Source organism: Rosa rugosa, chromosome 2 (genome assembly GCF_958449725.1).
Source record: "Rosa rugosa chromosome 2, drRosRugo1.1, whole genome shotgun sequence".
NCBI classification, from domain to species: domain Eukaryota; kingdom Viridiplantae; phylum Streptophyta; class Magnoliopsida; order Rosales; family Rosaceae; genus Rosa; species Rosa rugosa.
This window is the reverse complement of record NC_084821.1, coordinates 55151904-55166070: the sequence shown is the minus strand read 5'-3', so window position 1 is coordinate 55166070 and position 14167 is coordinate 55151904. Positions and strand designations below refer to the sequence as shown.

General features: G+C 38.8%; 1 long non-coding RNA gene across 1 annotated transcript; it reads left to right on the top strand.

The window, feature by feature from the left end:
* Nucleotides 1-1732: 1732 nt before the first annotated feature.
* Nucleotides 1733-4105, top strand: LOC133734493 (uncharacterized). The gene is made up of 4 exons (XR_009858347.1): nt 1733-1869; nt 3429-3505; nt 3731-3870; nt 4044-4105. It is a non-coding gene; the product is annotated as an uncharacterized LOC133734493 (long non-coding RNA).
* Nucleotides 4106-14167: the final 10062 nt, after the last annotated feature.

The following is a 14167-nucleotide window of genomic DNA, read 5'->3' as shown; positions in this document are numbered from 1 at the left end:
GTGTTTAAGTGCTCAAACCTAACCCATTATGATTTGTTTTTAAGGCCAAATAGTGTTGCTTGGTAGCCTATAAATAGAGGCTACAAAACAAGAACAACAGCACCAATTCATTCATCAAAACATCTCTAAGATGATCTAAGTTCTCTCTAGAGCAACCTCTCTAAGAGCAACTCCTTTCCTTCTCTTTCTCTTATAGGTGATCACACTTTAAGTCCTAGTCTCCTCAAGAGCCGACTTTCAGTGCCACCAAACCCTCTGTCAACGTGCTTCGGTCCTAGTCTCCTCGGGAGCCGACGGTAGTGCCGCGACCACAACGGTTACAGAACCAGCCAAGCAAGGGTAACGCCCTAGCAACCCAGCCAAGCTAAAGTCACGCTTTAGCAAGTTCTCTCTACTTCCCAGTGGTTCTCGCTCTGCTCGATCTACAACATCGAGTATCGATTGTGATTTTCAAGAAGCTCAGTAAAAGTCCTCGCCACGAGGCATAAAGAATCCCACGACGAGGTTGGTGCTCTCCTCGTCTACAATTGCTTGAAAGAAGTCAGGTCAAGGGACACCCCCGACGACCGCACCCGAACGGTGCTGGCACGCCCGCGCAGAAAAGAAACTGTTGACCAGCTCAAGAAAAACTGGAGCCAAACACAAACACAGAGACCTTTAAAACCCCAAAACAAAATCATTGAAAATACTAAACCTGTTACCTGTGACCTTAACAAAATAAAAGCATTTAAAATAAACTAAGAACAGTTCACAATTATGAGAAGAAATATTTCAATAAGTTCTTAACATGGGAAAAGACAAACCACGAGCATAACATGAAAATCAAGTAAGGAAAAGATAAACAAGTCTTCCACTTCTTTCATGACTTATCAGATTATCAAACCAAAATACATAACCATACTGTTCTTCAAAGTATAATTGACATAAAGAAAATAGAATTTAGCACTTCAGCAGTTTTACCAAAGTTGAGTGAACGCAAACAAAAGACCCAAGAAATGCCAAACCACATTTGCTATTAAAAAGATAGGAAAAATTAACATTCTAGGTTCTAACCACAATGACATCTGAAATTCAAATGAAGTAAATAGTACATAAACCTAACAAGTACAACTATTGTACTTGGTGAAACACAATGAAAATGGTAATGCAAAACCCTTTTTGGGCTAGTGTCGGCTAGAAAACAGGGTAGTGCAACTAATAGCATTAAGATATGCACCCATCTGCATATACAATGCAGAGAGACATGTATGAACTTTGCAACTACAGTAAGAATATGAATAAGCATCATGACATCTAGAAAGTGGTCTTATAAAAACTGAACCAAGTTGCGAGGTAGCAGATCACATAATTAAATTCAATGTTTGGATCTAACCAAGAAGAATCAACTAAGAAGTATGGAAAGAATTCCACCTACAGAACAGAAATAGAAAACATACATTACAATCAAGTTAAGTATAATTGCTTAAAAGAAAAGCAACTCATACAGTACAGAAATACAGAATAGCAGATAAAAATCAAACCACCACAAGCAAAGAAACCACATCACTGTTCATATACTCAATCGTCACAAATTATACATATATCTAAAGCTGAGTTTACTATTCCTAACTGTTCACTCGGGGGATGAAATGACGGTTTGGCCCCTGGCTTCTTATACAAATTACAATTGCTGTTGGAAATACACCGACTATGAATTTTTTTTTTTTTTTTCCTTTTCTTTTTGTGTGGTCAATTTAGAATGATCGAGAGATAGCGAGACAGAGAGCGTCAGACCGAGAGTGTTAGAACGATCTCGGGATAGAGAGACAGAGAGCGCTTCTGAATGAGAGAGAAATTTGATCCATCATTGTTGCAGGCAGAAAGAGAGAGGTATTGAGCTTTGGTGTTTTGTGTTGATCATATTTTTTGCTTGGTTCGCATTCTTTCTTTCGTTGAATGGTAAGAATTTTGTTTGGGTTCTTTTGTCACCGATAATGGTATTTGGTTTCAGACTGGGTTCTTTGGTTTTGGATTGGATCTTTTGTTGTTGGTGGTTTTGAATTGATATGGGTTTGTGCGTTTTGGGGTTTTGTTTGTCTGCTGGTTTGGGTTGTTGATGATTGATCGGAGAGGTTTCAAGTCATGTTTTTGGTGTTTAGCAGTTTATTGAATTTCCTTGATTTGTGAGTTTATGATTTTAAAGTTGGTTTTTGTTTTAAGATTTTAATAGAGATTGAGAATTGTTTCTGCTTTTTTTTTTTTTTTTTTTGAATGGGGTTTGGAACCCAGCCTAGCTGGGAGGCTCAGCCCCACGCCCGGTTCCATTTATTATATTAATAGTAAAATTTTGCATCGGGGGGGACGTATCACCTAAACCCCGAGCTACAGATAAACAATGACAATAATCCTCATAGAGAACAAAAATGAGCCGTCATCTAATCAAAACTTTGAAATTGGTAAACACCAGAGACAGAGCTTGAGACGTTTTGAATCATAGTTATTTTAAAGGTTTAGGCATAACTTGCTTACTGTAAATTTTATGGCAGCTTTAGACATTAGTGTTTTAAATATTAGATATTTGAGGATCAATGCCAATCGATGTTAACCAATTTGATTGAATAATCTAATTTTAAAGCTTTAGGCGTAATCTGCTTAATCTAAATTTTATGGCAGCTGTAGATATTAGGATTTTAAACAATAGACATTTGAAAATTGAGCTTATGTCCCGATGAAGTGCAAAAGTTACCTGAGGAAGATGAAAACGTTAGATATCTTCTTTCATGCCTATTGATATTTACTATGAGACACTTGCATTTGTATTTAATTGTTACTTAAAGCTAAACCTAATTACATTTTTTTAAAATATGTAAATGTTACTAGAAAAGGGTAGTGGACAGATCACCTGACCCTACAGGCAGCTGCGGACCGAGTTTAGGGTTAGCTTAATTGAATGGCTTGGTAAAAAATGTCCTCTGCCACTTCCAGATATTTTATTGCTGAAAATGGGATTCTTGGAGTGTGGGTTCATTTGAAAAACACACTGTTGCCTTCAATTTTTTTTTTTTTTCACATATATTGGTTCGTGATTAGATTCTTTTTTACTGCAATTATGTTGCTTGAAGACTTAAACATGTTGCATCCTTATGTTTCCATAACTTAGGCAGGCAAACTAATGTGTTCATTAGGAGTATAAGCTTGGAAAGACTGGAAAAGTAATCCATTTAGGAATCATGCCAATAACTTTCGCAACATTCTTTTGAGGTCCAATAGTAGTGGTTAGCATTATCTTTTTTTTTTTTTTTTTTTTTAAGTCTGATAAATGATACGAGTCAGAGATAGTAGATTTACTTTATCTTCTACATTTGCCAAGATGTGTCCATGTTTTTCATTGAATCTGATCTGACTCTGCATATCAAAGGCTCATGCATAAATGGATTTGGCATATGCAGCTACAGACTTAATCATTTCATGAGCTGGTGCAATGACTTGCTATGAGATTTTGGCAACTGGAAAGCCTTCCATTCTGGTAATTTCAGTTTTCAATTTCTGTTGTAGAACTAAAGCATGCCATGATATGATCATATATGAGACCTAATTAATGTCTTGCTTCTGTTTTCATGTTGCATGAGGCTATCTTTCGTGTCAATCTAACATGCCCACTATCAACCATGTTTTGATTATGTTCTTAATGTCCATAGTTTTGCCTATGTTCTGCCAAGGGGAAAACTCATTATTACTTTTGAATTTGTAGATACAGTCACCCGATGTTGCTGAAGGACATCAATTTAAAAATGCTTCTTTGTTGGCAGGGAGTGCCAAAATGGAAGAGAGGGTGAAGGAGGGAACTGAAAACATCTTCCCTTGGTTTTAAGCATTCAAATCTTTCAAAGGGTAAGAATATATATCAGTATCCATAGCTTAGCCATATATTTATTTGCCTGGTTGTCGTAATGCAATTCAAGACTTAACGTAAGAATATATTTTTTCATTACTCATAGTTGAACAAAGAAACAAGTTATTCAATTTCGCTTTTATATTTAATGGTTTTTTCTTTTATTCTGTAGGAAGAGCACATTGAAATTGCCAAAGCTAAGAAGAAGCTGAGGAAGAGCTTGATACTCAGGCATGTTTTCTTACCAGGCTTTGTTATCTCCAGATCTATCTGTTAATCATTCTGCTCTGATTACTTGCCTTATGAAACTCTCTAATTTGACACTGTTGAAACAGATCAAAGGCTTGCAGTATGTTATCCAGCATAAGAGCATTCTGTTTCGAAAATCCTTAAACAGATCAAACAACTTATAAACACACGTGGAGAAGTCATTGTAAATGCCGCTGTACAAGGCAAGATTCAGGAATCAGTCGTTCATATAGACAAAGAAACCCTTAATTACTCTCATCTTTTTGTTGTACTTTGTTTTTTTTTTTCCAAAAGTTTTTAAGCTAACAGATCAGTTTTTGGATTATATTATTTTGATAATATAATGCTTTGTTCATTCTTGAACCAGATTCATACAATGTAAACTAAATTCTGAAAAATTCGTTTAGCGCATATTTTTTGTTTCATCTAAACACATCTTGGCTGGTTTTCTGAACCAAAAACTTAAAACTGAACATAAAAAGATCAAAATACAAAATCTACCCCGTGGCATCGCGCGGGTTCTCTTGCTAGTGAAATACTAAGAGACCACATCGCTGTTCATATGATCAATCATCACAAATGATTCACTAAGAGAACCAATATTTGACAGATTAGCGTTTCTCAAGACCATGATTTCAATTCAAAGCATAAACCAAAAGACAAGTAAAATCGTAAAGTAAAGAAGTCACTCACACCAAATCCTAAATGGAACAAAAATAGAATTGAAACGAAGTTCAAGTATTTCTGCCCAATTCAACAAGAAGATAATATCAAGAAAAGAAACACACTCCAAAAAATAGAAGCCACTCACGGAAAAGAAAACGAACCCAAAACCAAGTTCTTGCCTTTTAACTTCAAACAACTCTCCTCTCTCCTTCTCTCTCGTTTCTGATTTCCTCTCCCTTAGAAAGCAACCCCTCCGGGATAAAAACTTATTCTTCTTCCCTCTTCCTATTTCTTCCTCTTTTCTTTCTTTCTTCTCTTCTCTCTATCATAGTATCATCCGTCTTTCCCATCTCCTCCTCTCTCTTTTTGTCTTTCCTTTGTCCTCTCCTCGTTCCTCTTTCTTTCTCCCTCTTTCCCTTTCTTTCTCGACGTCCCTCTATTGTCTCTTTCTCGTCTCTTCGCCGACCCCTCTTTATTATTTTTCTTCTTCTTTTTCTTTCCTCCTCTCGGCCACCACAAGCTGAACTTATCCTTTCCAAATAAAAACCCACACCCCAAAACAACTAAAATAAAAGAAATAAACTTAATATCTAATAATATAAGTAATTGAAAAACTGAGACAAAACCAAGTAACCAGGTAAAAGCACCTAACTAAATAAGTAAAAGAAATAAACCTTTAACATGACTTGTAAAAATGTAAACCCAAACACAAAAGAAAATGTATTTAAATTGGATACGGGATATCACAATATCCCCCTTAACGATTGGAATTAATACAAACCCATGTTTTCTCTCAACCCTAGCCGCCGCTGGCAAGGGCTCCAATGGCGATCTCTATCGCCAATAGCTTCTCTAATCGGTGCTATTTCTTTACCCGGCATGGGGAAGAGTGTGGGCTACCCAACCAGTTCTGTTTCGTTGATCTCCGAGGCAGAGTTTGTGTAATGGGAGGAGTCCCGAATGGTTTTGCGTTCCAAGCTGGAAGCGTCGAAACCTTGGGCAGAAGCCGGCGTCCGGCGTTGGATGATGGTGAGCAGGCTACCAGGGCGTGGCTCTGATGATGCAGGTCGGATCCGACCACGCAGAGTCCGATTGAAAATTTTTGGCGATTGGCAGGTAGGCCAAAATTTGATGGTGGGAATGGAAGGGGCTGGATACGGGGGGCTGCGCGTTCTTGGCTGCGGTTCGTGCCCTCTGCCCAGAACAAGGCGACAAGGGAGGCAGTGCTCCATTTTTCTGGAGTGGTGGCGAGTTTCCGAATGCACCGCGCTGCTAGTGCGCTCACTGGCGCCCACGGCGGAGAATGTGCAGAGGCCATTTCGGCGGAGTGGTGTCATGGGAATAGTACGACGGTGTCAAACTCTGGAAAGTCGCTGCTGGAGGGACGTTCTGGTATCGGTCCCCGGTCTATGGGTGCGGCGGCGGTACTTGTGCAATGGTCGAGTTGTGAGGCGGTAACCATGGCAGATGGGACGGTCGTCACCCCAAGTTGGGGGCCCAGATCAATTGGATGGCCTAGGCTAAGGTGGAGGCCCACATCAGTGGGGGTGTTTTGGGGGTCGAACTGGGTGTCCAAAGAGCATGTTTGGATTTGGGCTCATTTGTAGACCCAATTCATGAGCTCTAGTTCTCTAGGGTTTCGCATTTGGGATCCTGGTGGCTTGATTCTACAACCTACAGCTATGTTTGACTTTGGGGGTACTAGTGAATCTTCTGGAGTAGTACTGAAAGATGATTCAAGCTATTCTGTAATGGCGGAGCATGAAATGTCTAACGAGTGGACTTATCTCTATGTACCACCGTGGGTACTACCACATCTTCTTGTTCTGTTTGTACATGGCAGCGGAAGGGTATGTAATGGTCACTCTGGCCTTAGGCTAACACAAATTTCTAGTAGTTTGATAACACTCCACAAATGTTATCTGGAAGTGTTACTATATGGTTGTAATCTCTATTTGAGTTTCTATCTATAAAATTATTCTCTTGATTCAAAAAAAATATCCCCCTTAACTCAAAAAATATCCCCCATTTTTTATAAATTTCAACACCGAAATTTGCAAATTCTTATCACCGGCCAAATGCCAACCAATACCCAAAACACTGAACATAAATGACAATAACCAAATGTCCCTAACTCAAGTAGGAAAAGTCTGTAAACATCAACTTTGGAAAAATAAAATGCACACATTGAAAATCCGCCTTTAAAGAAGAAAAGAAATCTGGGTTGCAAATAACTTTAAATTAAGGTACCAAAATGATATATTTAGTAAAAAATTATTCATAAGTGTCATTTTGAAACTTTAATTAGTCATAAGATCACCTAATTTTTCTTGTTCTCGCCAGTTGCATCATCATTTTATTCCATCATTGACAATTTTGCCCTTCCAGCTTAAAAAAAGCAACTGCATCCAATTCTCTGTCTCCTCTCTCTCTCTCTCTCTGCAAACCCTTCCACCGGCACCATCTCGCTCGGCTCCGACGACTTCGACCTCATCACGCGCGGCTTCGACGACGCTTTCTCCGCCGTCGATCAGCTTATCCTAGCTCTGCAAGGCTGTTGGTTTCCTCTCTGTTGCTCACTTCGAGGCTAGAAGCTTAATCTTCAATCTCGAGGTAACTACTTTCGATGTCTGAAGGCTCTAAACTCTCAATTCTTCTATAAAGGCTCTTCGCTGTTTTGAGCTCTCAATTTCATCTCTCTCTCACCCCAAAAAAACCAGTGAAGGCCAGTAAGCAAAAGCTAAGAAGACCAAAATGATGTCATAGCAGCAGTATGTGGATGAGCACTCACTTGATATGCGATATCGACGGCAACGCTCTCACCGTCGTCACTATCCTCGGCCAAGACAGCATCACACCAGTGTTTGGTCCAAGAGCGCCAACTTTCCTCAGGTTGACTCATGTCTTTTATCTCTGACTTCGTCTCTGGATCTGACCTGTTAGGGTAGACTTGCTTATTGGAGGTTTGAGTATGATCTGATGATCAAGCTTCAGAAAAATTACTGATGAACTTAATTTTAAAGTGTGTGTGTTGTTATTGATATGAAGATTTGAGATATCAAATCAGATGTTTAATTGAGGTTTGGAATGGGAATTAGAGTAGCTTAGATTGCTTGGTGTATTGTGTATGCAATTTTTGTTGTATATGATTTATACTTGGATTATTGTTGTCTGGTGTTGTAGTTGCGGCCTGAAGAAACTGCGGCCATTATTAAAGAATTTGAGCTTACAATTTTGTGGCAATTATGCCACTGGAAATAGTTTTGATAATGCTAGCACCCGTGGTGGAGCTCAATTTGGAGAGGAGTAAAGTAGCTTCAATGAGCCATCATAGGGAAACAATAGGGATAATGATGACACCGCAGACTATGAAAAAAGGGCCTGAAATTCATGAGAAATTAGTTTGCTTGTTTGTAGTGCTACAAGTAGATTGTTTTTTGTCACAATTTCTGTGCCTACCTTCATGTCTCCCTCTGAACTGTTTATTTCATTTGTGTTAAATTTGGCTTTGACTTTGAACTTAATGTACTGTTTGTTGTGCTTTATGAAACCACAATTTTGTAAATAATTGTAATTAGAAAGGAAACAATTTTGTGACTTTGTTCAAAGCTTTTTTCTTATGTTTTTTTTTATTTAATTTTTTAATTTTTTTTTTTATAATTGCTTACTGCGTCGGTAAGGGTAGCTTCGGTGAAATATGAAGTAGCTTTCGGTGTTAGTGAGAGTAGTTTTTTGGTGTTGGTAAAGTAATTTTTGGTGTTGGTGATAGTAGTTTTTGACGTTGGTGAGAGTAGCTTTTATTGGTGGTGAATGTAGTTTTTTGCATTTGTGAGAGTAGTTTTTGTTGATGGTGAGAGTAGCTTTTGATACTGGAGTGCTCTCTAATGTTAGTGAGAGTAGTTCGCTGGTGTTGGTGATGGTAACTTTTGTTGTTGGTGAGAGTAGCTTTTGGTGTTGGTAAGAGCAGCTTTTGCTGTTGGTGAGAGTAGCATTTGTTGTTGGTGAGAGTAGCTTTTGGTATTGGTGACAGTAGTTTTTGTTGGTGGGGATTGTAGCTTTTGGTTTTGAGGAGCATAGGTTTTTTGGTACGGAGTAGCTAGCTTTTGTGACCTCGTTGGAGGTTGCCGAAAATCTCATCAGAATAGCTTTTGTTGCTAGTGACAGTAGTTTTTGTTGCTAGTGATAGTAGCTTTTCTGACCTCGCCGGAGGTTGTCGGAAATCTCACCAGAGTAGCTTTTGTTGTTAACGACAGTAGCTTTTGTTGCTAACGACAGTAGCTTTTGTGGTCGCCGAAGTTCGCTGAAAGTTGGCCGGAGGTCAGCCGGGGACTCGTTGGAGTTGGCCGGAGGTCGACCGGACACCCGCCAGAGTTGGTCGGAGAGGAAAGAGAGGATGATTGTTGACTTTTTATTCTAGTGACATTTATGTAAATATGTTAGTTTTTACATCTAAAACTTAACATCATTTTTAATCTAGCGGCCTTATGAGGTAAAAAAATAGTTTGTGGCCTTATAACTAAAACAACATTCAAATATGCACTTATATGTATTAAGACTATATATATATATATTTTTTGAAAGGATTAAGACTATATTTAGAAGATAGAGTTACTAGAATGACTTTGGAGTACTATTTGTGACTTTTTTCCTTAATTTCTCCATACAAATACACTACTTGCCTTTCATAGGCCTTAGTAGTGCCTTGCACATAAGTGGAGCTGCTGAGGATATGCGGCCATCGAAAGCCGCTACTTCGGATGACGAATTGGTTACATTTGGATACCCATGTAATTTCTGGAGTCGGGAAGAAATGAACTTAATATCCTGTGTGGTTCCCTGTCTGACGCAGCAACATTGGTTAGTTTTGATTCTTGAGCACAATTACGGATGTAATGGATATAACTCGATCTTTGTCTTCAGAAACTGTTCATATTCGAAATCTATTGTCTTAAGTCCCTACGGAACTGGAATGAAGTATGGATGATGATTTGATCCAAAAAAAAGTCTCTACGGAACTATCATTTCGACATGTTCTGCAAGATGGTTTTACAAGACAGGTGATTTCTTGTAATTTGATAAAACAAAAATTTGGTTAAGTAGTAGCTAGTCATGGTATTACAGAGAAATAAAGCGTAGCCTTGTCAGCTGGATGACACTCTTGTAAACAAAGTGCTTAGGTTTGTTTGAATTAATTCACTTCCTTAAACCGCGATTTATTCAATGTGAGAAAAAAAAAATTACGATTTATCAAGTAAACAAAAGCCCAACCATGTCAAGATGTGGCTGATAGCATTGCTTGCTCCAGGGGGCCTCCTAGCCACATTGAGCAAACTATGCTTATGCTATAGCTAGAGTTCCAAATATTGCAACCTTATGCTAAAGTTGATCTGGTCATCATATATGTGAAAAAAGAAAATTGGTTTAGAACTAGTTTACAGAAACAAAGGCGTTATTTTTTCTTTAAATTAATTCACTAGCTAATGTATTTTTTTACTTTTTTTTTTATAATTAATTTAAAAGAGGATCAAAGGGTTTCACTCCTGCCCTCATGGTGACTCGAACCTATGACTTCGTACATAGGTAGTGGGTCACTAGCTAATGTATTTGATTATTGGGACTTTGACCATTTACCTTAATTTTAGGATTAAAAAACATCACCCACTTATCCATAAAGACTCTAATAAGGTCTTTCCTAATACCAAGTTAAGGTTTTTTTTTTTTCCTCACCCTTTTGTTACATGGAGGGAGGGAGAGAGAGAAAATAGAATAGAGAGAAGTCATAGGAGACTTCGCAGAGTCTGGTCACCGGCGCCCCTCGATAAAACTTTTTTGTTTTCTTTTTTTTTTTCTTTTTTTTTTGGGCCTTCTGCCCCATTTTTACCAAAAAAAAAAGTGACGAGGCTTGATCGAATTCGACTCCGTCTTTTTGACAGTACAGCTACGAGTTCGCTCTGGTGTTCAAGGAGTTCGCGGCGCCGAATTGGTCTGACTGGATTTGTGCACTATCGCCGAGGACGAAGATGATGACGGCAATGCACGGCTGCGACCTCCAATTCCAAAAGAGTCGCTGCTGATGTCGAACCCGGACCGGTTCTGCATATTTTCGATCCAGCACCCGGAGGCAGAAGAAAAGCAGATCAGTCGCACAGCTCCACCAGCTTGGCCCTAGCCTCCTCCATAAGCCCAATCTCCGACTCCGTCGGCTTCTCTCCGCCTTGAATTTTCGCCATGGTCGACAAAGCCAGTACAATCTCTGCCACTCTCTTCAAGTCCCTATCGCAATTGGGCCCCAATCTGGGCTTTTTGCTTAGCCAGCCAGATCCATGATTCAAAGCGCAAGGGAGGTGGAGAGAGAGAGAGAGAGAGAGAGAGAGAGAGAGAGAGAGAGAGAGAGGAAAGAGTGGCATGGATGCAGTTTCTTAATTATATGAAGGGAAAAATTGTAATTTTATTTTAAATTGGGTAGGTGAGAATAAAAATCTTTTGGTGAGTTAAGTGGGATAATTTTGGTCAATTTTAGTGCTTTGGGTCAAGGACCCTTGATTATATCAATCGTACTAATTAATTATGTACGTAAACAAAGTGCAACCATGTCGGATAACAACATGTCAACATGTACAACCATAAAATTTTTGTAATGCAAAATTACAGATAGTCAAGCTTGCAGAAAATTATCAAGAACATATTAAGAAGATTCTTAATAGAGTTTAGGAAAAATATCGCAAATGGACATTCAATTTTTACATGTTCGACATTTTAATCACTCACTTTTTAAATATGTCACTTTGGTCACTCAACTTGAACTTCGTTATTCGCTTTAGTCACTCTGTTATTTTTTCTTTAAATCTTTTTTTTTCACCACAATATCGATGATATTTTCATCTAATTAATCGTGAAAAATTGAAGTTGGACTAGATTGATTGGGAGAAGTGACTAAAATGAGATTTTGACGAAATTACCCTCTAAAAATTGCATATTTACAAAATTATCATCTATTTAACTGAGAATTTGCCGGATGGTTTAGCAAAGAGACTAAAGTGCTTGATAGAGTAATAGTTGGAGAAATTTTGAGAAATAACCTTTTTCATCCATTGAATTGACTTTTAACTTGATTTTTCAAAACTACTGATATTTAGCCTTTTGAGCAGGTTAAAAGTCATTTATACCCTATTCATCCCCTTACAAGTTTTCCAGAACTCTTCTTTTCTCACTGCCATTACTCAACATTCATGTTTAATGTATTGTTGATGGGTAATGATTGAGTTTCAAAATTCTCATTGGCAGTGCTCCGACTCTTGATTTATTGGGCTTCAATTGGATCTTTCTTCCAGGAGCCACAATTGCCCGATGCTTGATGCATGACTGATTATGGAGTACATGTGTAGAATTAAACTTTTTTACATAGCTTGTTGTCTAACAACCAAAGTTTAGTCTTGGTAGTCATGGTTAAGTTTAAGCGATGAAGTTCGACTGAAGATTTGGTTTATGATTGGTTTAGGGCTTCCTCGATGACCTTTTTCTATTTTGTATATTAGCATACCATATTAGTATACTGCTTGAATCTGTGACATCATAATTGATAAATGTTCTAGAATAAAAAACAAGAGATTGATGAAATTGTTTGGACCCAAAATGAACATTTTGGCCTGACAAGGCATGTGTTGGAGAAATTGAGCCAATGTCAGTGGCTCAAGCTATATATTGTCGACAAGCTCGAAATATATATTTAGAGGCTAAATAAAGCCTACTATGGAAGCATGGAAGCATGAAAAGTTAACTTTAGCACATTTTCCTACTTCGGCTAGGAGAAACCGAGCTAAACAAGGAAGGAGGGGCGGCAGACTGACTAAATGACCTTGAAATGAGCTGAAACTCTGCAGATCCATTCTAGACAGACCAAGGATCATTTCTTATGAAGAGTTCCAGAGATTTTTTTGAGTGGAAGGCCTTCAAACAATCAGTCCAATTTTCTACAGAAGAAAAACTGGAAAACTGGACCTGTAAGAGGTCCAGCAGCATTTCCAGTCCAACCGCATGGAATAAAGCTCTGAAAATTTGTCAGGATGATCTACACTCATAGTGGAACATTTCATATGAAGAAGTCGAAGGCATATAATGAAGTCTTGTTGGAGAAATAACTGAAGGAATAAAGGGGCAGAAACTGACCTAAAACCAGCTCAATTTTCACATGTTCATGTTTCCTACCCACATGAAGAAAGCTAGATGCTTTTCTCTTTTTCCTTGGATATATTTTTCTTCTACAATCTCTTTAATAGATCATCACCACTTCCATGTTGCTGCACCTTCATGCTTTGCTTTCATTTCATCTTTTCTCTATCTTTTCCATATTTTACAAGTGAACTTAGATCTACTTTCATTATTTTTCTTCCACTCATCATTTCACTCTTCTTTTTCTTCCCTATATAAACACCTTCTCCTCTCATTCTAACACACTCATTCACATACAACAACAACATCTCTAAGATGATCTAAGTTCTCTCTAGAGCAAACCTCTCTAAGAGCAACTCCTTTCCTTCTCTTTCTCTTACCGGTGATCACACTCCTAGTCCTAGTCTTCTCAGAAGCCGACTTTCAGTGCCACTAAACCCTCTGTCAACGTACTTCGGTCCTAGTCTCCTAGAGAGCCGATTGTAGTACCACGACCAAACACAAAGACACATTCACATTCACAACATCAAAACATCTCTAAGATGATCTAAGTTCTCTCTAGAGCAACCTCTCTAAGAGCAACTCCTCTCCTTCTCTTTCTCTTACCGGTGATCACACTCCTAGTCCTAGTCTTCTCAGAAGCCGACTTTCAGTGCCACTAAACCCTCTGTCAACGTACTTCGGTCCTAGTCTCCTAGAGAGCCGATTGTAGTACCACGACCAAACACAAAGACACATTCACATTCACAACATCAAAACATCTCTAAGATGATCTAAGTTCTCTCTAGAGCAACCTCTCTAAGAGCAACTCCTCTCCTTCTCTTTCTCTTACCGGTGATCACACTCCTAGTCCTAGTCTTCTCAGAAGCCGACTTTCAGTGCCACTAAACCCTCTGTCAACGTACTTCGGTCCTAGTCTCCTCGAGAGCCGATTGTAGTACCACGACCAAACACCGACACCAAGACACATTCAACACACATTCACATACAACATCAAAACATCTCTAAGATGATCTAAGTTCTCTCTAGAGCAAACCTCTCTAAGAGCAACTCCTCTCCTTCTCTTTCTCTTACCGGTGATCACACTCCTAGTCCTAGTCTTCTCAGAAGCCGACTTTCAGTGCCACCAAACCCTCTGTCAACGTGCTTCGGTCCTAGTCTCCTCGGGAGCCGACGGTAGTGCCGCGACCACAACGGTTACAGAACCAGCCA